We start from the raw sequence: 27851 nt of genomic DNA, 5'->3' as shown, positions 1-27851 counted from the left end.
TTCGAGGCTAATCTATTTATTATGCTTAGAATTTTATAATAGGTTCTTAGTGATAAAGGCATGAAAAAGAAAAAAATGGAGTAAAAAATGGAATTTGTTGCTACTCGTGGCTAGGTGTCAAATGGCTAGTAGCCGGCTCTTATGTTATGCGAGTAGTCTAGGGTTGAGCGAGATGGAGCGAAACGCACTTGCTCGGAAATTGTGGAAAAAAAAGAAAAAAAATAGAAAAAAGGAAAAAGAAAAGAAAAGAAAAAAGTATGTGTTTATGCATAATTAATCACGAGTGGGCTCTTTGGTATTCGAGTTATTAAGTTCTTAGGGGACTTTGTGCCTAGTGACCTAAGGCTTTTAGAGTCTGGGATCCGCTAACCTAACGCTCGCTACATGAATGCCATTGTATAAGTCTTTTGTTGACCTCACTCATTGCACGGTCAAATAAGCATTACTGTTAGGAATAAAAAAGCATGATTCCATGGAAAGCTCCAGAATTCTTGTAGTGTTATAAGTCACTTTGTGCCTAGAATTTTTATTCTTTGTATAATCATGTGATTGCCTTGATGATAGTTGAGTCATAATAATGGATTTAGTTTCGGAGCATATCTGTTAAACATCTACACACACCACGTTTCTGGCTGTATGTTAGTTGGCATGGTTTGATTGATCTTTAGTCGCCTAATTGCATTTGTTGAGATGTTGTAAGTTGGTTGGTTTGTTCGTAGTAAGGGGGATCGCTGCATTTCATATAGATTGCATTCATGCATGTTTTTATTTATTTTTGGGTCTGTGACGCTTGAGGACAAGCATCGATTTAAGTTTGGGGGTGTGATAAGTGGCATTTAATACCACTTAGAACGTCTTAAAATGGCTTAAATTGGTGTCTTGAAATCAAGTAATTTGTGTATTTGATGTGTTTTTCTAGTGTTTGTACATTTCAGGGTATTAGTTGCATTTCAGGGGAGTAATCATCAATAATAAGCCTTGGCATGTGTCTAGCATCGCGAGAGGGAAGAAAGGAGCAGATTACAGCGAAGAAACGGAGCAAAAATCAGACATTTTCCAGTAGGGGTCTGAGCTCCCGCTCAGCTATGCTGAGCGGCCGCGTAGGAAGTTGAGCGCCCGCTCAGCTATGCTGAGCGGCAGCGCAGGGTCGGGAAATTAAAATATTTATTTTAGACTTCTACTTCTGTTTGGCTTCCAACTTCTGAGTAATATGAGTTTTATGGGACTTCTATATAAGTAGATTCAGAGACGTTTCACGTGTGTTGAATCGTGGTATTAATCGAGGTGCGGAGGAGATAAGGAAGAAGACCGTTTTAGCACACCGCAACGAAGATGAAGCATATTTTCTTGTGATTCTTTATTTCGTTGTAACGTTGGATGCTAGTTTTCTTTGCTTTGAACCTATTTACTCTTGTGACGTACTCTGGTTTAATATAATTAGTTTAGTTATTATTCTCTTGTGTTTATTTATCATGTTTTCATATGAACCCATGATGACGATAAGTGCTAATATGGGCTAATCGTGATCATGGGGTCGTAACGGATTTACTATGAAATTCTTTAGTTAGTTGTTTAATACCTTAGTGTGTGATGATTGTATGATATCTAGTATTGGTTGTGCGTATTCGTCTTATGTGCGTCGCGAACATATAAGATAGGGTGTTAATATCTTGTAAAGCGACGGTGGATCTCGAGATTTAGAACTTGCCATGCTAGCATAGGTTCATGTATGATGTTGCATGATTAGTGGGTAACTCTAACCGTTTTATTCGCCCTGTGTAATCAAAAGGAATAACTTGTGCTTAATTCATTATGTTGTCAATTTCTGTAGACATATAGGGACTCAACATAATTGATGCCTATTCAACTTCTATCTTAATTGTGGATGTTTGATAGAATGGTATTAGTACAATGAAAGTTAGCTTTTATCAGTTTCGTGTTATTAGATTAACATCATCATTGTTGCATGCTAAGGGTAATAACAATGACTATTGAAGGAAGTAGTAATGAAGTTGTGATCTCATGAGTGTTTTAATATTGTTAATTCGAAGTGTTAATTAAGTGGTTAATTTTAGTAGTTAATTATAGTTAATAATTAGTTAATATTAATCTAAGTGTTATTGTCTCAACATTGAGAAGTAAACATACATTGGTGAGTGAGTTTAATTGAACATAATTAGTCTGAGTCTCTGTGGGAATGAACTAGAAAGTATTCTATATTACTTGTGAACGCGTATACTTGCGTGAATATTAGCGCGTGTTTTCGCCCCAACAATAGTCAATTAACAGTCGCATACTCCCGTCCTTCTTCTTGACAAACAGTACTGGTGCGCCCCGCGGGGATACACTGGGTCTTATAACTCCTTTCTCCAAAAGATCGTGCAGCTGAGTTGCCAATTCTTTCATCTCCACTGGTGCCACCCGGTACGAAGCTTTAGAAACTGGTTCTGTTCCGGGTGCTAAGTCAATTGCAAACTCAATTTCTCTGTCGGGAGGTAATCCCGGTAGATCGTCTGGAAAGACATCTGGAAACTCATTGACAACCGGAATTGCTTCTAGTGCTGGAACCTCTTTGCTGGTGTCTATCACATGGGCCAAATATGCTTCGCAATTTTGACGCAATAACTTCTTCGCTTGAGCTATCGTTAAGAACTTCTTCTCTTGCTTACTCCCTCGAAATATCACTTTTTTCTTACTATCCAATGTCTGAAGTCTCACTTTTATATTCTTACAATCAATCTGAGTGTTATTTTCTGACAACCAATTCATTCCTAAGATAACATCAAATTCCCCCAACTTAAAAGGTATTAAGTTAGCATAGAAATGATGTTCTCCTATCTCAATGTCACATCTCGGGCACACTCGGTTGAAGGAAACTTAATTCTTATTAGCTAGTTCTATCATTAACACTTGTTCTAACAATTTAACTTCGCAATGCAGCTTATCAACAAAACTTTGAGAAATAAAAGACCTTGTAGCTCCAGAATCAAATAAAACTTTAGCATCTACGGAGTTGACTGGAAGCGTACCTGCAACCACGTCTGAACTCTGAACAACATCCTTCATAGTCATGTTGAATGTCCTGGCCTGTGGCTGATCCTTTGCTGGTGGTCCTTTAATTCTTGCCACATTAGCTGCTGGTTCAGTTGTCTGGCAATCCCCGGCAATATGCCCCATCTTTCCACATTTAAAACACATTGTTCCTGATTTCTGAGCTGTAGTCTGACTTCGACACTCATTAGCATAGTGTCCCTTCTGATTGCACTTGTAACACAACACATTATCCTTACAAATCCCAAAGTGCCTTCTACCACAAAACTTGCAATCTGGTACTGGTGGACGATTGGGCCTCTGCTAATTTAAATTCTAAAAACGATTCCCATTTCCTGGCTGTGGTTTCTGTAACACCCCCAAATCCGGGGTCGGGGATTCGGGTTGTCACGAGTTCCATTTCCCTTATCAATACTTAATCTTAACAGTCAACCAACTACTGCGTACTGTGACCCCACAATCTACACACACACACCACAAGTTATAGTCTCAGAGATGAATACCAAAAAATAACACAAGTCATTTTATTCCACAATTATAAACCATTTCACCATAAAAAGGGTTTCTAAATATTTTTACATTTCCTTGCCATTATTACAATTCATAAATATACATAAGTCCGGTACAACAAAAGTTGAAAGCCTAGCCTATTGGTAGTTCCTACCTCAGCTACAACGACATCAACGCCTACAGGAAACTGCGGAACGTTTCCAATCCGCTCATGAATTGGGAGCTTGGTCCTGTTCATCTTGTCTATCTGTTGTTGTGTGATGAAAGAAGAAAGCAAGGGTGAGCAACAAGCCCACCAAAATGATATGTATAATAATTAACAATATATGAGCATTCTCATAGTACTCATGAAAGTCTTGGTCAAATGAAATGAACCAAGTTTGATATCTTAATGCGATGAAGTCGCAAAATATTCAGTATATATACATATATACTTTTCAAAATCTTGGAAGTCCTCTTCCATGCATAATACACACAGAGTTCCAGTGTATAACTGTATAAAAATATCGTTGCAAGGTGATCTCATATATCTAACCTTGTCTCAACATTTTTCTGAAAATCTTTGTCATGCATCAGATAATCATTAACCAGATATAAGTTGAAAAGATGAAGTTACAAGATACCCCAATATACTTATATCTTTTCCAAATACTACTTGAACTACCACCGTTCAAGTTATAATTAGTTTCAAAAGTTCATCACATAGATGAGACTACAAGACAAGATTTGAATAAATTCAATCTTTGAATATCATTATAAATAATGAAGTTACGAGATACTTCATTAAGTCCCGATATATATATACACCTATATATATACATTTCATACACTCCTTGAAAACCTCTGTTATGAAAATTATAACCAGAGTTGCAATATCCAATGAATTTGGAAAGGAGAAAACCTTGGCATAAACCTGATATCTTGCTGATCAGGCAAAGATACAAATAAGTAACCTTTTCTACTGTAGATGGATGAATTCCTCGCTGGTCATCACCCTGGCCGCATTCGGACCTCGCGCTAGACCGTTACCCGGCCACTCACACGTGGATAGACTGTCACCCAGCCTCTTACACCTTCATAGACCGTACCCCGGCCTGTCGCTTATGCCGACTCAATCAGATGGACTTACTTCCCGAACATTGGGCAAGTAATCAAATTGTTGTCTCAAAACAGCAACCATGTTGCGAATATAAAATACACCACAGAGCCGGATCCCTCAGGTTTTGAGCGAGTATTTAAATCCCATTGAAAGGAAGATCTTAAATATAAAAATGAGTTTTGGGATCCGCTCTAACTTTTAAAAATCTTTTTGAAGACTCGAAAATATATTTAAGAATGTTTGGAGTAATGCCGATTTAATAAAATAAATCAGTCCCAATATATTAGAAAATATCTGAATATTATTATTTAAATAATATTTCCATAAGGATAATGCTTATAAAAATAATTGAAGTAAAAGTTTTAAAACTCATACTTGAAATGGATATTAAATAACCAAAGATATACTTATACGAAAGTATGATCTTTATTTGAATAATCGAAAATAAGTTTGATTATCGAAACATTATTCTTTAATTAAATAATGAATATTAATTAATAAAATGAGCAGAGTCATAAGTCCTCGAATGAATATTCAAAATAATATTCATTAAATAAAATAAGCGGAGTCATAAGTCCTCGAATTAATATCAACTAATATTCATTAATAAAATAAACGGAGTCTTAAGTCCTCGAATGAATATTCAACTAATATTCATTAAATAAAATAAGGTTATCGAATAAAACTTATTCGATTAATAGTTTTGAAAACTATATCCATATATAAGTATATATGTTAGATATATTTGATAATGTCATGGCTAATATGTTTTATGTTTAACTTTCAGATCTTACTTGAACAGGATAAATCAGTACTTAACTGTTGATCAGTACTTATACTGGAAGTCAGGACTTAAGGATATCAGTACTTATGTTATCAGGAGATAATCATCAGAAGATAGATATCAGAACTTAAGTGCTGAAGGACAATCAGATAAGGACAGTAGCTGATTAAAGGAAAGAAGATCAAGATAAACATAAGAAGAGATATGCATGAAGAAGGAATTCTGTAAAGAATGGAATACTTGGAAGAAAAGATATCTGATTGATATATTTTAGGAAGCAGAATTATATTCCATATCAATTAGCGATTATCTTGTAACTGTGTAGTATATAAACACAGACATAGGGTTTACACTATAAGTGTTATCATTATTCGAGAAGATTATTCATTGTAACCCTAGCAGCTCTCGTGATATTGTTCATCACTGAGAGGTAACAGTTCCATACTGTAACAGAGTTTATTGTTTCAATAAAGTTTGTTTTCTGTTACTTAAGTTCTTAAAGTTCGATTTGAGTGTACTATACACTGTATTCACCCCCTCTACAGTGTGTGTGTGACCTAACAAGTGGTATCAGAGCCTATCTGTTAACACACATACAGTTAAAGATCCAAACACAATCATGTCGGATACAGAAACTCCAACTAAGCCTACCAAAACTGAGGAACCACCAAAGACACAAATTCAGAGTCGGTATGAGACCATCAGAGTTCCCATACTGATACCATCTGAATATCCCATATGGAAGGTAAGGATGACCATGTTCCTGGAAGCAACAGATCCAGAATACCTTGATAGAATCAAGGAAGGCCCTCACAAACCAACCAAGCTCGCTGTTACAGTTGCAGGTGAAGCAGCAAAGACCGTACCAAAGGAAAAGAGTGATTATACTGCTGAAGATATAGCATCAATTGCTAAGGATGCCAAGGTACGACACTTACTGCATAGTGCCATTGATAATGTAATGTCAAACAGGGTAATCAACTGCAAGACTGCTAAGGAGATATGGGATGCTTTGGAAACAAGGTGTCAGGGAACAGAGACAATTAAGAAGAACAGGAAGACAATACTCACTCAAGAGTATGAACACTTTGACTCAAAGACTAATGAGTCATTGAATGATTTATATGATAGATTTGTCAAACTTTTGAATGATTTGTCATTGATTAATAAAGAGTATGATCTTGAAGATTCAAACCTTAAGTTCCTGTTAGCTCTTCCTGAATGCTGGGATTTGAAGGCAACGACAATAAGAGACAACTATAATCTTGATGAAACAACTCTTGACGAAATCTATGGTATGCTCAAGACTCATGAGCTTAAGATGGAACAAAGAAGCAAGAGGAAAGGAGGAAAGTCAAGGACAGTTGCTCTTAAGGCTGAAGAAGAATCCCCCAAAGCAGCTTCTTCAAAGAAAGACAAGGGTAAAGCTCTTTTCATAAAGTCTGATACCGAGTCATCAAGTTCTGAGAGTGATGATGACTCAGATTCTGAAAGCTTGCCTGAGACTGATGCTGATGAGGAGATGATGAAGCTGTGTGCTCTTATGGTGAAAGGAATCACAAAGATTGCATACAGGAAGTTCAGGAAGGGAAAGAAGTTTTCCAGGAAAGGCATACGTTCTGATAAGAAGAATTTCAGAAGATCTGAAGGCAGAGGAGGAAAGTCTGACAGAGGAGATTACACCAATGTTAAATGCTATAACTGTGGTGAGAAAGGCCACATATCTCCTGATTGCAAGAAGGTAAAGGGTGATAAAGGCAAGGCTCTTGTCACAAAGCAGAAAAGCTGGACAGACACCTCAGACTCTAAAAGTGAGGAGAACTATGCATTGATGGCAAATGCTGATAAATCAAGTTCTGAGAGCAGTTCTGAAGCTGCTGAAACAAAGGTACCTCAGACTACTTATGCTTTTCATACTGATGATATTAATGAATTGAGAAGATATCTTAAAACCATGTTTGTTAGTTATAGAGATCAAACTTTAACATGTGAGAGATTAACTTCTGAAAATCTTGCATTTAAGAAAAGAAATGATTTCTTAGAAAAGAGTTAGTCATGTTCCATCAAACTCAGAAGGATAGAGATGATGCCTTTTATGTTAGGGATGAAGTGCTAAAAATGAATGAATCTCTAAAAACTGAGTTAGAAAAGGAAAGAGAGATTATCAGGACTTGGACTAACTCTGGCGAAACAACTCAAAATTTGCTAAGTAGTGGAAACTGGAAAGAGGGCTTAGGTTATGGAGAAGATAAGAATGATAAAGGAACTGAAGAAATTAAGCCTGTTGATAAGCAAAAGCCAAAGTTAAAACCTGTTAAGTTTGTAACTGTAAAGTCTGAAAATGAGAAATCAGAAGTTACAAAGGAATTAACTTCTGACAAACTAAAACAGGAAAAGACAGCTGAAGTGAACATAGGCTTAATGACAAAGAAGCAGCTTAAGCATAAGCTGAAAGATGTTAAGAATGCATACAAGGTAAAATCACCTAGGAAAAATAGGAATGGAAAGGAAGGTGTGAATAAAAGCAATAATTATAAACCTGTTCCTGATGCTTCTAGGAAAACATGTCATAACTGTGGAAGTTCTAACCATCTGGCTTCTTTTTGCAGGAAGAATAAGAATATTAACTCCTTACCTTCAAAATCAGGAGTTAAGAGTCAGTCTGTTAGATACAAACCACAAAATCCTTGTTTTCATTGTGGTAGTTTATGGCATTCCATTTATACTTGTAAGGAATATCATAGCTTGTACTATGATTATTATCAAATAAAATCTTCTTTGAAGAAAGTTTCCATTGTTCCTTCTGGTGTAAATTCTGATTCAAAGTCTGATAGTGTAAGTTCTGATAAGAAAAATGTTAACATAAACTCTGATGCTAAATCCGCTGCAAATGTTAACAAACTTAAAAAGGCCAAAGGATCCAAGCAAGTCTGGGTCCTTAAAACTAATAATTAGTGGTCTTTGTGATTGCAGGGCAACATGAAAAATATTCTAGTTCTGGATAGTGGATGTTCAGGACATATGACTGGAAATAAGGCCCTGCTATCAGACTTTGTGGAGAAAGCTGGCCCAAGTGTTTCTTATGGAGATGGCAACATTGGAAAAATATTGGGATATGGCAATATCAATCTTGGAAATGTCATAATTAAAGAAGTAGCTCTGGTCTCAGGACTTAAACACAACCTACTGAGTATAAGTCAAATCTGTGACAGAGGTTATCATGTTGATTTCTTTGAAGAACACTGTGAAATTGTGAGTAAATCTAAAGGAAAAGTTGTTCTGAAAGGATACATGCGTGGTAACATTTATGAAGCTATGCTTTCAACAAGTACTGATGGTTCTGCAATCTGTCTGATGAGTAGAGCATCAATTGAAGAAAGCTGGAATTGGCATAAGAAACTCTCTCATTTAAATTTCAACAATATAAATGAACTGGTCAAGAAAAATCTTGTGAGAGGACTGCCAAAGTCAGTATTTGCTCCTGATGGTCTTTGTGATTCCTGTCAGAAAGCCAAACAAAGAAAATCTTCATTTAAGAGCAAGACTGAATCATCAATTCTTGAGCCTTATAATCTACTACATATTGATCTATTTGGTCCAGTAAATGTCATGTCTATTGCAAAGAAGAAGTATGCGTTGGTCATAGTGGATGAGTTCACCAGATACACATGGGTGTATTTCTTGCACACAAAAAGTGAAACTGCATCTATCTTGATTGATCATGTCAAAAAGCTGGATAAAATGGTCAAAGATTCTGTGAAAATATTAAGGAGTGATAATGGCACTGAGTTCAAGAATTTGATAATGGAAGAGTTCTGCAAAAACCATGGAATAAAGCAGGAATTTTCTGCTCCTGGAACTCCACAGCAGAATGGAGTTGTTGAAAGAAAGAATAGGACTCTCATTGAAGTTGCACGTACAATGCTTGAAGAAGCAAAGCTTCCAACCTATTTCTGGGCTGAAGCTGTGCAGACTGCTTGTTTTACTCAAAATGCAACACTCATTAACAAGCATGGAAAAACACCATATGAGATGGTGAAGAAAAAGAAGCCAAATCTGAAATACTTTCATGTATTTGGATGCAAGTGTTTTGTTCTCAAGACTCATCCTGAACAGCTATCAAAGTTTGATCTAAAAGCTGATGAAGGAATCTTTATTGGATATCCACTTTCCACAAAAGCCTTCAGAGTCTATAATTTGAGAACAAAAGTGGTCATGGAATCTATCAATGTCTCTTTTGATGACAAGAAGATTACTGGTCTTGAAGATTTCATTGACCATGATCAGCTGAGATTTGAAAATGAAGACTCAAATTCTGATACTGAAAATCCTGACAGTCTAAGTCCTGATACTGTAAACTCTGATGGATTAAACTCTGATGTTATTGAAACTGTGGTAACTACGTCAAAGGAAGATGCACCTATGCAGGGGGAGTATACTCAAGATCCTACCTCATCTCAAGAAACATCAGAACATGCATCTGGCTCTTCAAGTTCTGATTCGTCAAGTTCTGATAAGCCAAGTTCTGATAGTGCTGAAAATCAAAATACTGAAGAATCCAACTCAGAGAGCATAGTTTCAGGGGTAGCATCAGAAAATGAAAATGAAGATAGCATGGATCATGGGGGAGCATCCAGTTCTAGAGAAAACCTTCCATCTGCAAGAAAGTGGAAAAAATCACATACACCTGATTTGATAATTGGAAATCCTGATGCAGGTGTCAAAACTAGAACAGGTACTTCAAATGAATGTCTCTACAATTCTTTTCTCTCTCAGACTGAGCCAAAGAAAGTTGAAGAAACTCTTCAAGATGCTGATTGGGTGCAAGCAATGCAGGAAGAGTTAAATGAATTTGAAAGAAACAAAGTCTGGACCCTAGTGCCAAGACCAAAGAATAGATCTGTTGTTGGTACAAAATGGGTATTCAGAAACAAAACTGACAGTGATGGCATAATTACAAGGAATAAGGCAAGACTGGTCGCAAAAGGATATTCTCAATAGGAGGGAATTGATTATGATGAAACATTTGCACCAGTTGCTAGGTTAGAAGCCATAAGGATATTTTTGGCTTATGCTGCTCATAAAAAGTTTACTGTCTTTCAAATGGATGTGAAAAGTGCTTTTCTCAATGGAGAATTGGAGGAGGAAGTATATGTTGAACAACCTCCAGGCTTTGTAGATTCCAAACATCCAGATTATGTCTACAGGCTTGATAAAGCACTTTATGGACTTAAGCAAGCTCCTAGAGCATGGTATGAGACTTTAGCTCAGTTTCTTCTGAAAAGTGGATTCAACAGAGGAATAATAGACAAAACACTATTCTACCTCAACCATGGAAAAGACTTACTTCTGGTCCAGATTTATGTTGATGATATCATCTTTGGATCTACAAATGACAGACTTTGCAAGAAGTTTTCCAAACTGATGCAGTCAAGATATCAGATGAGTATGATGGGGGAACTTAGCTATTTTCTGGGCCTTCAAGTCAAGCAGAATGAAGAAGGCACTTTTATTTGTCAAACCAAGTACACCAGAAACTTGCTGAAGAAATTTGGAATGCAAGATTGTTCAAGTGCATCCACTCCTATGGCCACTGTAACAAAACTGGATAAGGATACTGGTAAATCAGTAGATATTACTGATTACAGAGGTATGATTGGCTCTCTACTCTATCTAACTGCTAGTAGACCTGATATCATGTATGCTACCTGTCTTTGTGCAAGATTTCAAGCAGATCCAAGAGAACCTCACTTAACAGCTTGGAAAAGAATCTTTAAGTATCTTAAAGGAACAGCTGATCTGGGATTGTGGTATCCTAGAGAATCAGACTTTAAACTAATAGGTTACTCAGATGCAGATTTTGCAGGCTACAAAATTGACAGGAAAAGCACAAGTGGAAGCTGCCAATTTCTTGGAGGCAGATTGGTTTCTTGGTTCAGCAAGAAACAAAAGTCAATTTCCACATCAACTACAGAAGCAGAGTATATTGCTACAGGAAGCTGTTGTGCACAGATTCTTTGGATGAAGAATCAGTTACTGGATTATGGGTTAACATATTTCAAAATCCCTATTTGCTGTGATAATCAAAGTGCTATTGCTATGACAGGTAATCCAGTTCAACACTCTATGACAAAGCACATCAACATCAGGTACCACTTCATCAGGGAACATGTGGATGAAGGTACAGTGGAATTGCATTTTGTTCCCACAGATCAACAACTAGCAGATATCTTCACAAAACCACTGTGTGAAGCTACTTTTACAAGATTGGTAAATGAACTTGGAATGGTTTCAGGTTCTTTCTCTAAATCTGCTTAGTCTTGTTCTGTGTTATCAGACTTTATGCTCAGTATTTACAGAATTAATCTCATTGTGAATTCTGTGCTTAATTGATAAATGTTTTTAAGTACTGACTGTTGTCTGATATATATTTCTCAACTCTGATAAGTGATATGTCTGTTTAAGTAATTATTCAATCCTATGAGGATAACTGTGCTAGATACTGATCTAGTAGTCTTCAATAAACAAATGATCCCATGTAAGAAGTAATTATTTCTGTGGAAATCTTATGACACAAGCAAATTCTGATAATTGAGCTTAGTTGAGTTTACTCTGTTTATCTTATTACTATGTCACAAATTAGAATAATGCTACTCATCTGTTAAGTTCTGATTCTAGTAAAACTGCTGAATGTACTAAGTGCTGATAAACCTCACTTATCAAAAGAAAAAGAAAAAGAATCAAAGAATAACATCAGGTACTCCTTTGAGATCTAGAGTAAAAATGTGGAAGGGACGACCCAAGTGCATTGCTGGTATTAAGTAAATATGCATTAGAAAAGCAAAATATTTTCTTGGTGACTTTTCACACTCTATGATTACTGGAGAAATACACTGATAAAAGCATAAATTCTGATACGCAGTCGTGACTCACTTATACTGAGAAGCCACTGTAAAATAGAATTTGAAAAGATGCATAAAATTAGCACAAAACAGTTGAGGTGGACTCATGCATGACCTCATTCATCAGTAGGTTTCAGGATAATGACAGCTCTTTAGCTAAATTTTAATTATGCCTTATTTCTAAGATGTCCTGAAGTGAATCAGACTTTACTCTTTGTCTGTTATTTAGCTTAATGCACACACTAATCACTCCATATGAATGATGAAAATTACTGTGGTGGTCTATGTTATTTTAGATAAACAGTCACTGTGTCACTTTGCATAAATTCTGAGGACAAGCTCTGGTTTCATATTCTGATGATTAAGTTCTGAAGAGTATAACTCAGAACTTGTATGAGGACTTACTAAGATGGGCATTCCTTCTTCGAGTTAAGAAATTATGTTCTGATGACTGTTAAGTTCTGGTATAGGTCTAAGTTCTGATTTCTCAGTCTAATCCTTTACTTGGCTTATCTGTGAATAAAATTTGGTAACAGTCTCAGTTCGAACTAGAATATGTTGAAGTGGAAGATTAATAGTTACTATGATTAGGATTAATGGTATTCGTACTTGAACAGTCCAATGTTACTTGTTTCGTGTGTGTTTTAAACCATGTTTCCTCTTTCCAATGAATGTTATTCTTTTTCAAAGTCTAGGGAGACGAGGTAGAATTAATTCTACCTTTCAGCATTCAATTTCTTTGCGTCTTCTGGCATTCTCTTGCCTATATAAGCAACCACTTCACATCAGCCTTCCCATCACACTTTTATCACAAACTCACTCTCGTTTTTCATTTATCATCACAAATGCACTACTAGAAAAACGTCAATAGATATCGGTTAAAAACCGATGTCTATGTATGTAAAAATCCGATGTCTTCGTGGGTGATGTTAAAGACCCCCCATTTAACATCGGTTTTAAACTGATGTTAAATAGAGCATATAACATCAGTTCCATGTTTAAAACCGATTTCTGTATCTTGATATTAAATTTCCCATGCATATCTAATCTTCATATATCATCATAATATGATATTTTTATCAATTTAAATATATGCGAGTTAAGCAAAATCTTTCAATTTAAATAATAAACTGATGTTACTAGTACCAGTAACAACAGTTTTCATCAAAAACCGATGTTGACGATACCTTTAACATCGGTTCTTCATTGGTAATCGATGTCTATTGGTAGCAAACTGATGTCTATGATGCTTAATAACATCAGTTTTTTTGTTTTAAGATTTCTTTTGCTGTAGTATTTAACATTAGTTATTATCGATGTCAATGGTCAACTAGAACTGATGTTATTATATTAAATTAACATCATTTTTCATTGAAATAAATCATGTTGCCCATTTTAAAAATATAGATACCAAAAAAATTATCAAAAGAAGAAACTATTAAAATCAAACTCCAATTATCATTACCAAATCAAACCAATCAAGTCTTACAACAATGAAAAAACTAAAAACTTATAATTCTCATAGCTACCTCTATAATATCATTCATACATTGCTCAAACGAAATATTATCCATACATTGCTCAAACGAATATATTCTGGTCACTGGTTCTTCAAGTATCAATGCAGCTGAGTTGGGTCGTTGAGTCCTAAAAATATGAGCATCTGTCTTCCCTAGAGTGTTATTTTTCTAGGCATGTCAAGGTCAAAAATCTATTCATCTAATGTTAATATCGCCTGGAAATATCAAACAAAGCAGCCAATTAAACAAAGCAGTCAATAATCATATTATAGTTTATTCCAAGCATATGTAGGAAAGAGGTTTAAAAAACCTACTCTGACATAGTAAAATGGAACCATTATCAAGTAGCACTTACTGCAAGACCGTCGTTCTCATCCTTTAAAATCATAATAAATAGTTGATCCCCGAAAGCCATCATATTGCTATCCTCAGACTCATAATTAGTACCTCCATCGCCTACAGATCCAGTATATGCTTCATCCATGAGATCCAGCAACATCTGCAAGCATTAAAAAATGTCCTAACATATAGCATATTTGGAGTTAATTAGAATGTTTAGCAAGTCCACATTTAACCTCCGGAGAAGTACTCTTCTAAATTGTGGCTATGATTCAGTAGGACATTTGAAAGTGCCTTTCAATAGTCATATTTTATTTTTAACCGACAAAAATGTACTTTTCTGGAAAAAGTGAAGTTTTGGGATGATATTTGTAAACATTAATGTGAGGGATTGCTAAAGACTCTAGGCCAACACCCTTTGTAGGTAATGTTGTTTCAAACAGAATATACTCTTTTTTTTGTTTTATTCTTTTTGTTAATCAAGAGAACACAGGAGATTAGTGGTACAAATCGACAAACCAAGAAATGTAAATAAATGACGAATTCTAGCAGGTTCGGTGCGCTTATGTACATAACAATTCACAATAATCGACAAACCTTTTCGTATTGTATCAGTACTTACCTCACCATTTGATTGGATGCAATCGAGGATCTAATGGTTTTCGCAGCAACTTCTGTACCACGCCACTTGACTACATAAACTTGACCGCCGTAAGCACCCTGCATCCATATTTTTGATGTGATGTATTAACTTACGTCAGAATTTTTGTCCGCTAAATCAGTAAGGGATTATTTCTAGTGCTTGCAGCAAGATTATTTACCTCACCAATAAAAACTGCTTCATTCATGTCCACTTCAGAGTTATCAATCTCATAACATGGATTAGTAGAGTCAAGTCCTATCAGAACCAAAAAAGAACATATAGGACATTCTTGTGCCTTTGCAATCAAAACAGCCATTCTTGTGTCATTACAATCAAAGGTGATGAAAAAACCATACAGGTCAATATCACAGGACTATTCGAGTAGTAGAGAAAAAACCATACCTGCAAACCTTGTTGCTTTAGAATAGTTTCTGAAGGGTCTTCACTAGTGCAAATATTTCCCACAGAATATATGTCTATATTAAGTACCGACCAGCACTATAGATATGCATAAACAGATAGTATGAAATATCCCTAACAAAAACACAAAAAAATGTTAAAAAGTAGGAAGTTGTAAATACCTCCCACAGAAGAGCAGTCTGTTCTTTGGAGGAAGATGCCAAATGTTTGCCATTATGAGAAAATTGCAGAAACCAAACTTCATCCTTGTGTTCTTGTAATGTCTGATCTAACAAATTAAACAACTCAAACTGGAAACTTAATCATTACAAAAACAAGGTAGTGTATTTAGAGGGTTCTGTAACACTGCGTAGGGTATATAGATGGTAATGATAAACTTCAACTAAGGAAATTAACTACAACACATAAAACTTGGAAGATATATTTTAAGTAATAGAGAGCCCTTTTAGCTGATAAAATCAAAAGTATTGTAATGATAGTGCATCCCATTTGAGATGTAAGCATAACTTGCAGAAATCTAACTTGTATCAACTTTTGCATAACAAAAGATAGCTACTCTGAAGCAAAATAAATACACAGGAATATTAAAATCACATTTCTAACCTATAATGTCTTTGAAGGAATCTGATCTCTTCCACACTGATGGTCTGTATACAATGACAGTTCACTGTTCAAAGTATTGTGAAACACACAAGCATCTCTTTGCACATCAAGAGCTTGTTCGACTAAATGCTCGAGCCTGCTTTCGGGAATCATGATAGCTGCAGGAAGCAACTTCTGCAATTTCTCTAAACTATGGCATTTTTTAATTTACTATTTTATGTAAATCACTTGTATTAATGCAGTGACTCTTGCTAAACAAATACAGGGTGTAATCCCTAACTAAAGCATCAAGCCCTTGAAGTTCTAACAATGAACTTTTTGGAACCCATAGTCCTTGTAAAAAATAACAGAGCTTCTTGCATATTCCAGTAATTTATTTAAGCTATGCCAATAAAACAACTAATTTCAATTAAATGTCAAATGGCTGTTTGTGGTATCTAATCCACACAACTGCAAATCAACCTTCATTATGTTCAAGAGATAGCTCAGTAGCTAAGTGCTTATTATGGCATACCTTTATAGAACTACAATACGACAAACTAAGATGTGTAATATTTTAATATACAACTCTATATACTCTCTTCACATCATATCAACAAGATTGTGTCATAAAGTCAATCGAGACAGGGTAATGATTTAATCTTGTAATTACATAAATCAGTGAGTTTTTTGAAGCATTCCTTAGCAAAACCTCCTCATTAAAATATTGTTTACAAAAGAAGATCTCAATTCATTTTCTACCACATTTTTGTTTTCAAGCAGCATAATCAACTGTTCAACTTTCAGAACCCAATTCCTAACAAACTTGGCAGAATATATTCTTATCTTGGTGGAATAAATGCGCTCATGATATTCATCGAGAATTATATTTGTACCAGATGAAAACATTTTAAAATTCCCTGAGAAAACACACCTGGAGAACCTCGATTTCTCCTCTATTTTGATATCTTTAGCCCCATGATCAGGCCTGATCAGGTCCTAACACACTCTGCATAGATCAATATCCTCCACTCCTGTAATAACTCAATTAACATACTTAAATGATATATATCATAGGAGAGGTAAAGAGTACTACAATGTTTGATCAAAATTTAGAATTAAAAAACAAAAAACATTTACAAATAATAGAGGGGGTAAAGGGTAAGAATCAACTTCTTCCGTAAATAAAACTAAACATCATCAGCTTTATGCTTCCGCTAAATAGCCTAGAAATATAGATATAAATAGTTTTTCTTGGGCAAAGTATAAGATAAATACAGTAACAAAAAAATTAACAATAATATCAAAAATTAAAAAAATTACCCATCAACAAATAAGATGTAAATAAACTGCATATAATTTCTGAAAGCAGGTTGAGTCTATACAATATAACATCATACAACAACAACTTAAGCACAAACAAAATCAAAATAATATCACTAAAAGATGTTTAATGAAAGTGGAGTCATTGATCATTCCTATATCTTAACCTTTGTGCAAGGAAGAAAGTATTTTCTTGACGCGATTGTTATACTCTGCACCCTGATCATTTTGAACAAGGTGTCCTACCTCTTTTACAAATTCCAGAGTAGCCTTGTCGCCTAACTGCCTGCAGTTGTATCCCAACATATTTATTTTAACTATAATCTTTTACTGATATTATAACTAAATTATTACGGAAAAGTAATATTAGTAGCATGGCTCTGCTGTAAAAATGTTAAAAAATATGATTACCAAGAAAATTAACTAGAATTAAGGAGAGTCCAAACTCCAAAGTAAACACTATTTAAATATGTTGGTAGAGGTAATGAGAACTTACTGCTTGATGCTTTCAGCAATTTCGGAGTTAAAAATCTTGTCATCATCTCCCCATAGCAGATGGATTTTCTGCAGTAAAATATGACAAGCAGTCACCAAACTGATTTGATATCATATGGAACATCTTCAGCATTAATCGAAAAACCTGACTTATCATAGCTCACAGATTCGTCTTGAATATAACGATAATGTTATGGACAGAGCTAAAAAACAAGGAGAAAAGAGGAGTACCCTGTCCTCCGACGACCGTAATTGAAGGTAACGCGTCCCAGATAACAGGCAACGGGCTTTCTTCACAGTAATCACCATGAGCACTACTAGTTCTTTGTAATTCACATCCAATAAAAAATAAAAACACAACAAAAAAACTAAAACAAATGTGTAAAAATAAAAATAAAAGAAAAAGAGATACAATCAGTTATTTATATAACTGAAAACAACAACAAATCTGTTAAAAAGCTAAAATTGAAATTTAAAAACCACTTACTAATTCGAGCGGCATAAGGATAAATAACAACATAGATATGCCGATTGGAACTTCATCTGCACCTAGTTAACACAAATCGAACGATTTATTGAAAACAAGAGTTAGGGTTCATGTAATTGAAAGACATAATTCAAATTAGGGATCTTAATTGTGAGTTCTTGGTTTCAATTTGGAAAGTTAGGTTTTGAATTTAGGCTTCTGCGTTGAGAGTTCAGAAAGATTGGTGGAGAGGGGAAGTAAGAGTGATGGGGAGAGAGGGAGATGTTCTTCCGTCAGAGAGAGAGTTGTGATAGCTTTGATTTTTGATTTTTGATTTTGTGTTTTTTTTAAATGTATATTGGAGGATAAAGTTAAAAGAGGGGGAAGAGTTGAAAATAATCTAAGGCAAAACGGGGGAAATTTAAGAGGGAATGAAATTTTGGCTAGGGGAATGGGGAAGGCGCGCTGCTGAATTTTTTTTAACAAACATTTAACATCGGTTCTTCTAATAAACTGATGTTTATAAGCACAAAAGACATCGCTTGCTCAAAACCGATGTCTAAAATATTTTTTACATCGGTGAAATAAGCAACCGATGTAAAAGAGGCGATGTCTATTCTACTTTTTCTAGTAGTGATGGCTGCATTTGGCTGGTTCTACAATTATGGTGATGAGACTGTGCATGTCTTTTTGAATGGAATTCCAACTCCATACCCTATCACCAACATCCCTCACAATCTCTGGATTCAATTTCCAGAGGTTATCAAACGTGATCTGGTGGCCGTTCGAAGAGAACTTCATCTTCATCATCTCCACCAGCAAGAGCGAATCATCCGACTCGCCATTCTGTTTGTCGAGAATAGGAAGAAGAAGAAATGATTTAATCTTGTCTTCTTCCTGTTTTTCTTCATCATCAGCTTTGTCAGGCTTCTTAGTTAGGACTAAAGCTGTTGATGTTAGGTTTAGAAGCTTAGGGAAAATCTTGTATAAGTATTGATGTAATTTCCATTTCATGAATGTATTGTCTTGATATATTAATGAAAGTTGTTTTTACTTCAAGATTTTGTCTCTGAGTTATTTTATCTTGTGTTGATAAATCCTGATTGATATTCTGACGACCATATAATTTTTTTTATATTAAGTTCTGATTCGTTTTCAGCACTTACTTATCTAATTTATCTTGGTCATTTTCATGTGATTTATTTTCAGAATATTAATGATGCAGTGAAAAATAATTCAATCAGTGATAACGGTTTAAATTTTGAATTAAAACTGTTTCTCTTGATAAATGGAACGGTTTTTCCTTGAAACTAGGCAAATGGGTAAGTAATGATTCCTGTTTTCTCGAGCCCAGTAACTGTCCTTTATTACTGCATGTCTGACAGGTGTCCAACGGTAACATTTTTGTTCAGAGTATAAGTACAACAGAGAGAGGATTTCTTTAATCTTTTATTTCCTTCATATTTTTTCTCTCTACTTACTTTTACTCTCTTTCTTCTCACGTTGTTTTTCATACAGACATTTTATCAAACACCTAACAAGCACTTTTGAATCTCAAATTTTCACATGGCACCTAAGGATTTAATCATTGATGGAGCTAAGTTTGTTCCAAACAACTATGCTGCAATTCTTGATCATGCTGAAGCTCCATCTGAATTGCATTTTGTGCAAGATCTTCTTGCACACAGTGAGATTGGGTACGCATTAACACATCCTGAAGTCTTTTCGAGTCAACAAGTTATGACGTTTTGGCGGACTGGGCACTTTGATGATGGTGGTAAACATGGCACTCCCAGTATTGTTTTTGAAGTGGGTGATTCATCTTATGTAGTCACTCCTGGTACAATACGCAAAGCTCTACATCTCCCAGAAAATTGTACTTTTTCAACTCCAGAGGAATCAGCACTTCAGGAGTTAATGGCTGATTTGGGATATGAAAAGAGTTTGGCAAAGCTTGGGCAGTTAAAAAGGGCTAATATCAGAAGAGAATGGAGTTTCTTCTTTGACTGCATCACCAAAGCTTTTGGGAACAAATGTTCGAATTTTGATGCTATCCCAATTCTGAGTCAGCACATAGGGTATGCCATTATCCATCAAACTTATTTTGATTTTGCAACTGGAATAATTGGTTCTATTGGGGATAGGATGACAGAGGATAGAAATATTGTCTATTTTGCTAGATTCTGTCAACTTCTATATACTTTTTGTACTGATGAACCTCAATTAGTCAGTTCCTCAACCCGACCTTTTAGAGTTGCAAAACGATACTTTAATGATCTGATAAATGCTGATACTAAGAAAACAGTGGTTAGACCATTACAGATTCCTCAGTCTGTAAAACAGATCCTAGTAAATGATGATCCTGATACTTATAGATCTGTTTACTTTGATGTCCAACAAACCACAAACACCCAACAACCATCATTCTCAGCACCTACCACTCATTCTACTCAACCTACCCTCAGGACATATCTCAAATCCTATCTCTCTACTTCACAGACTGTTCAACCCTCATCCTCCAAGCCAAAGAGAACAAAAACTATTCCTCAAACACCTCAAAAGAGGAGGAGGACTGTACTGAGAGATGAATCTGATACTGAGGAACAGGTTCCTTCTTCAGAACCTGTTGTAGGTGAAGCTGAGAAAGTGACTTCTCAGAAGGATTCTGGAATTGGGGGATCTAGGCTTCTCAAACGGCTTAGAAGAATGACAGTTCCTGAAACTCCCAAGGAATCCAAATCAACAATGAGATACAAGAAACAGAGGGCAAAAAAGCCAGTTTCAGATGATGAAGAGGAAGCAGCTAAGGAAGGGGATCAGGAATCTCTGATCTCACAAGACAAGGAATTTGCTCCAGTCACTTCTTCTCCATCAACTCCATCTCAGGAAGCTGTTTCTGAAAAGGCTAACACACCCTCTGTGTCTTCTGTTGATCCAGGCACAAGTGCTGATATTGATGTTCAAAACTTGGTTGTGCCTGCAGTAATTCTCTTAGCAAATAATCCTTCCACAACACCTGTTACTGATGCTGTTCAAACTCCAGAGTTATCAACAACACCTTCTCTACATCTAGATACTGATAATCAGACTTTAGGTGAGCATCAGGATATGGCTGTTGATCAGCAATTAGAGGATGCTGAAGCATCCATTTCTACTCACACTGTTGTTTTATCAGAGGATACTGATTCTGTAAGTACTGATGCTGCACATGCTGGAGATACTGGTGATGCTGCTCCAACTGCTCATGTTGTAGATACTGATGCAGCAGGTCCTTCCGGACATACTCCTCAACAGACTCTTTCTAAGTCTGAATTGGTTAAGCAGTTTATTACCAGGGAACACCAGTACCTTGGAGTGAAACTCCTGCAGGTCAGGAGTGGAATAAGGAATGGAACTCAGTTTCATGTGTTCCAACTGAAAAACATCTTGCTGAGCACTTGACTAAAGCTGATGAAATGTTAAATTCTGATAATTTTAAAACCCAGCTTAGAGTCACTGCATTGAGTACTAAACATCTACAAGGTCTTAATTCAACTACTCATGCAGAGCTACACAAGATTCAGGAGAACTTTATCAAACAGGAACAAGTTTGGAAAATTGATAAGAAAAAGTTCTTCCAACCTACCATTGACAGGATTGCTTATATTGAGAAAACTCAAGAGAAACAACAAGCTCAGATTGATGAAATTCTGACAAATCAAGCTTCTCAGCAATCGCAACTTACTGAAATCCAATTCTCAGTGGAATTACTTATCTCTCTTTTACTACCTACTGATGCCAAAAAGGGGGAGAAGGTAATTAAGTTCAAATGCAAAACTAACAAGACACTGCAAGGAAAGGATGATGAAAATGATGACCAAGGATACTCTGGAATGGGTAGCGGTCATAGTCAAGGTAGAAGGTTTACATCAAGACAAGCTAGTCACAGGACAAGTTCTGATACTGGGAAAAGAATAAGTTATGCTGCTGGTAAAAAGTTAAGTTCTGATGAACTTTTAGATCTTGATGAGGAAATGTCAAGACGGTTATTTCTTCAAGAAAATCCAGGAATGGACTTGGAAAGTTTAAAGGAAGAAGAAGCCAGGCTTAAATCAGAGAAAGTAATATCTAAATCTGAAGCTTCTGGTAAAAAGCCACTGCCAAAACTCAAAGGTATTGTGATCAAAGAAAGGACACATACTGAAGCAACATTGGCTAGATCACAACCACAGATAGATCCAAGATCCAAGGGTAAAGAAAAGGTTGGTGAACCTATCAAGGTTTATGTACCTCCTGAGGAAGAAGAAATTACTGATGAAAAGGATAATCTTGCTCTGACATCAAGAAAAGTTCTCAAAACAACCTCTGACATGGCTCATGTTGTTCAGAATCAAGAAATTGTAAGTTCTGATATTCAGAAGAAGCAAGTAACCTCTGACATAGCTCAAGTTAACTTGATATCAGAAAATAGATCAAAGACACTCCTACCAGGATTCACTAAAGCAAAACAGACTCAATCTTTGAAGACTACTGCAAGTGGTTTTGAAGCAAGAGTAGTTACTGGAAAGGAAGCAAGAGATAAAACTGGATTGGGAAGTGCTGATGAAAGGAGAGTACACAACACTACCAATGATCCAACTTCCTTGAGTGAACCAGGTATTGGAGCAACTCCTGAGAGATTGAATCAACTGGAATCTGTACAGATGGTTTACCATACCTACTTGAAAGAATACATCATGTTGTATTTCATGACAGATGGTAGGGTTTATCATATAAGACAAAATGCCATTCTATTAAAGTATTTTGAAGAATTGGAGCATGTACTTTTCTTACTTCAAGTGGATGACAGAATAACAGGGACTGCTGCAAACTACTTAAAAGAACAGATTCAGAGACAGAAAAGGCTTTATTGTGTTAAGTCTGACAGCACATATGTTCCAAAGTACAGAGATCACAATGGTGATATTGTTGATATGAAGCCTAATACTGCACAGATCAGAACATATCTTGGTATTAAGGGACTTGAATTCAATCTGGAGTCTGATAAAGCTTATGTCAGAAGACTAGATCAGGAGTTGAGAAAAGCAAAGATCAATGATCTCAGAGCTGCAATCTTTCAAACTGGTGAAGATACTGCAGAGCTTAAAGATGTCAAAAGGAGAATGATTGATGAACTCAGATATGCTGAGAAATGTTTGTTGAAGAACTATCTCAGAACAACTCCTGACATCAGAGAGATCAGAAGATGATGAAGCCAAGTCGAAGATCTACAACTGCTTAAATTCTGATATTTGTACAGACTGAAGTTGTTATCAGATGTTGAATATTGGTAAAGCTTTAAGGACTGTAAGTTGTAGTTATCTAGTCTAATTCTCATGCATTTGTACTTAATGTTTTTGACATCATCAAATATCTGTTAAACTTGTATATTATGCTAATTTACAAGTTGGGGGAGATTGTTAAATATATTTGATAATGTCATGGCTAATATGTTTTATGTTTAGCTTTCAGATCTTACTTGAACAGGATAAATCAGTACTTAACTGTTGATCAGAACTTATACTGGAAGTCAGGACTTAAGGATATCAGTACTTATGTTATCAGGAGATAATCATCAGAAGATAGATATCAGAATTTAAGTACTGAAGGACGATCAGATAAGGACATTAGCTGATTAAAGGAAAGAAGATCAAGATAAACATAAGAAGATATATGCATCAAGAAGGAATTCTGTAAAGAATGGAATACTTGGAAGAAAAGATATCTGATTGATATATTTTAGGAAGCGGAATTATATTCCATATCAATTAGCGATTATCTTGTAACTGTGTAGTATATAAACACAGACATAGGGTTTACACTATAAGTGTTATCATTATTAGAGAAGATTATTCATTGTAACCCTAGCAGCTCTCGTGATATTGTTCATCACTGAGAGGTAACAGTTCCATACTGTAACAGAGTTTATTGTTTCAATAAAGTTTGTTTTCTGTTACTTAAGTTCTTAAAGTTCGATTTGAGTGTACTATACACTGTATTCACCCCCTCTACAGTGTGTGTGCGATCTAACAATATATAAGAATATATATATATATATATATTATACTCGGGAACATCGACTCCCGGTTTTAGAAAATGTTCACCTTTGGGTCCCCTATACTAAGGGTATACGCAACTACTGCTTATCTCTAGCATAGGTATTATGCAACTTATAAGCATTTGAATCAACAGATATATATCAAAATTACGAAACAGACATGCATATATACCATATCACATGCTCCAATATATCGCAAGATTTGCTAAATAACCACCATGCATCTATCACAAGATAATGCATATACATATGTATAAATCACAACAACAGTATAACGGGTAGAAAACTTGCCTGAGTTTACGATGACTATGTTTACACGATTACCAATTTCGTACAACTCCAATTCAATTCACAAACAACCCAAAATCATCACCATTCCACCATCATTCAACCACAATACAATATCATTCAACCATAACTCAATATCTCAACTTATTCATCTAAACCAAGTCAAAAATGTGGCCAAGAACTTTAAATCCAACAAGTATCACTCCTAACTCCAAAATCAACAAAACCACTTACTAAACAAAGCTCTAAACATGATTACACACCCATTATACTAACCCATCATCTAAACATTAGGAAATCCAAACAACAAAACTTAAGACTAAGATCATGAAGAGTTATACCTTCCTTAAAGCTTTTAATCCATGAAAGATCCTTGGAATGCCCATGGAAGCCTTAATCTAACCTTCTACAAGCTTGATCTTTCAAAAAAATCAAGAACACAAAAATTAATTTCAAGAAAGTACTATTCACCATCTTCTTGAATGATTTATAGGAAATGCTAGGAAAGGATTTTGAAGCTAAGATTCCTAGGAAGTATGTAACTTAACTAGGAGAAGCTAGGATAATTACATTGTAAATTAGCAAGTGGAGATGCTTGGACTTCCCATTTATTAAGGAAGAGGCCGAGAGCTCTTGCTTGGAAAGGTGGAGAAAATGTGTTTTTTGTGATTTGTGATTTGTTTGTTTGGTTGTTTTGCTTTTGTTTTGTTTAATTATCTTTTAACCATGTAAAATTATGTTGCTTAAAATCAACCACCCTTCCTTCCCTTTTTGTCATGCTTAGGTCATCAATTCTATGTCATCTTCCCATGCTTGTCCTCTTCTTATTGGTTTGATGACATCATCCTCACTAACCTCTTTGATTAGCTCCTAATTACTTGGCTAATGACCGCTGATCTGTTATGCGGTTCACTTCACTTTCATTTTCGTTTATCGTTTGAGGGATCATACCCGGGATCTTATTACTTAGGTTTCCTTAACCTTTCTCAATACATTATATTCCTTTTATGATCCTCTCGTATAATCCTTGAATTTAAATCCTTTTTATTCTGTTACCTTATACCAATTCTTTCTGTATCTGGTAGATTTCTGGGAAAAATCAAAGTGTTCGAATTTGGATTATGACGATCATTACATACACTTATATACCATATAGAGTACTAATAAGATCTCAGAAGATCAATAAAAGAACCCTTACATAGTGTGATATGGAAAGTTTTCTTATTCAGCATAATCAGCAAAATCACTATTTATAAGGGTTTCAAAAATTCCAAAAATTGGGGTTATTACAGTCTCCCCTCCTTAAAAGGATTCCGTCCTGGAATCAGATAGAAAATGAATATGGATACTTTCTTAGCATTGCACTTTCTAACTCTCAAGTAAATTTTCCCACATTGTGGTTCTTCCATCAAACTCTGAATAGTTTGATAACCCTTCTCCTAAGCACTTGTTCTTTTTTTCAATCTATAACCCTTCCTGGTTGCTCCATATAGGTTACGTCTGGTTGCATGTCTATGCACTCCTATGCCCCTATTTATCTGGCATCCAAATTACACTTAACATTGATATGTGGAACACGTTATGAACTTGCTACATGTTCGGGGGTAGGGCTAGCTCATATGCTAACTTCCCAATATGTCTTAATACTCCAAAGGGTCCAACAATTCGTGGGCTTAGCTTCCCTTTCTTTCCGAACCTCATTCATCATTTCCAAGGGAATACCTATAACAGCTCTAGGTCCCCTACTTCCTATTCCTTGTCCTTTCGTGTCAAATCAACATACTTTGTGTTCCCATCTTGGGCTACTACCAGCCGTCCTCTGATTAAATCTATTATATCCTTGGTCCTTTGGACCACTGCTAGTCCGAGCATCTTGCGCTCTACAACTTCATCCTAACATATGGGGGATCGACATTGTCTTCCCTCAAAGATCGCATAAGATGACATCTCGATACCTGACATACAATCTATTATCGTGAGAAAACTCAATCCGCGTTAAGTGATCATTCCAAATTCTTTCAAGTCTTTTGCATAGACTCTCATTATAGCTTTTAGCATTAGAGCTTTTGCTTCTCAATACCCATTTTTTTCCAGTTCGTAATCGCTACTACCTTCCTTTTCTAATATTATACTGGTTATACTTTTGCTCGTTAGCATTCTATAACCTTTTAATAACCACGTAAACCTTAGTATCACGAATGTGTTTCCATTCCGAATACCACCATAACTTTACTACTCTTTTTTCAGCTGTTTCTATTTTCCAAAGTTTGATCAATCATATAGAAGTAAAGAAATTTGTTGAGAGATCACTATGATCATGAACACTTGTTCTATTGCATAGTTACTACAGAAGGTGGCCAGCCTTTAGTACTTGACAAGTAATTAAACAACATGTGGTATCCTACTAGCCTTATATCACACATATAGATAGTCATTCAGTAATACATCCCCTTCTGGAAGGGTTGTTCTTCTCAGCTTACATGAAATGAAAAGAAGAGAAAAGAACGAACTGAAGAGAATTGTATATACGTAAAAAAAATTTATTGCCATAAAATATCTGGCTTGGAATCTACCTCTGAACTATAGAGGTTTGTCATAGGAGACCAAAACATATATGTATTTATATCAACAACAAGTATTATATCATCGTATTTCACATGCCTAAATATTTTTGCTATTCCGTCCATCATTCTATGGACCTATGCTCTTCCTCGAGCTTATACACAATCACCTTTGAAACTCCCTCGATATCGAAAATCGAATCTGGGATCTCATTCTAGACATCATCGTTACTAGAATTCTATGCTTGCATCACAACCTTCCTCGTATAGTAATACGACTCTCTATTGATAAGAAGGAATAAATATTCAATAAGTAAATAATCGGCCTAGTTTTTCTATCAAAGATAACTTATACGTCAACACGACCCGATTAGTGGTACTCAATCTCAACATCCATTCCATTAGAACTCTCACGGTTGTAATCAGCTCATTACTCGCAGAATCATTGCTGCATTACTATGGTCCACCACTGACCTACTGTCATCATTCACTTTCTATGAAATCATAATATCTAACCATACGGAGTCCATACATGTGGTATAGAATTCTTCTAAGGAGTTAACATAATCACCATTCATAATTCATGAAGAACACTCCAAATTCTGACGTACTTTCATGACATGAAGCAGATAAAATTACAGAAGAGTTTCAATCAAAGCAACGATAGCAGGTTAATACCATTCTTTATCATATACCTTAAATAGAAGACTTAACTCAAAGGTTCGTCAAGTCCTTTTTGAAACATGGTCCTGGCTTATCTCAAGATAGTACCTTCTGAGATAGATAGCCCGC

At 35.6% G+C, this 27851-nt stretch overlaps 2 long non-coding RNA genes across 3 annotated transcripts; both read right to left on the bottom strand.

Moving 5' to 3' along the window:
* Positions 1-13883: 13883 nt before the first annotated feature.
* Positions 13884-16069, bottom strand: LOC141706275 (uncharacterized). Of its 2 annotated transcripts, XR_012568745.1 has the most exons (7): positions 15872-16069; positions 15430-15536; positions 15251-15346; positions 15032-15103; positions 14828-14925; positions 14222-14365; positions 13884-14081 (listed from the first exon to the last, which is right to left on the bottom strand). It is a non-coding gene; the product is annotated as an uncharacterized LOC141706275 (long non-coding RNA). The 2 variants fall into 2 exon arrangements; XR_012568744.1 differs by having other exon boundaries at positions 15032-15346.
* A 1091-nt stretch (positions 16070-17160) lies between these two features.
* Positions 17161-18508, bottom strand: LOC141706274 (uncharacterized). Its single transcript, XR_012568743.1, has 3 exons — positions 17900-18508; positions 17670-17737; positions 17161-17459 (listed from the first exon to the last, which is right to left on the bottom strand). It is a non-coding gene; the product is annotated as an uncharacterized LOC141706274 (long non-coding RNA).
* Between the last annotated feature and the right edge of the window lie 9343 nt (positions 18509-27851).

The sequence above is a fragment of the Apium graveolens genome, chromosome 2 (genome assembly GCF_009905375.1).
Source record: "Apium graveolens cultivar Ventura chromosome 2, ASM990537v1, whole genome shotgun sequence".
NCBI lineage: Eukaryota > Viridiplantae > Streptophyta > Magnoliopsida > Apiales > Apiaceae > Apium > Apium graveolens.
The sequence above is the reverse complement of the archived record's forward strand: the minus strand, read 5'-3'. Positions and strand labels throughout refer to the sequence as shown.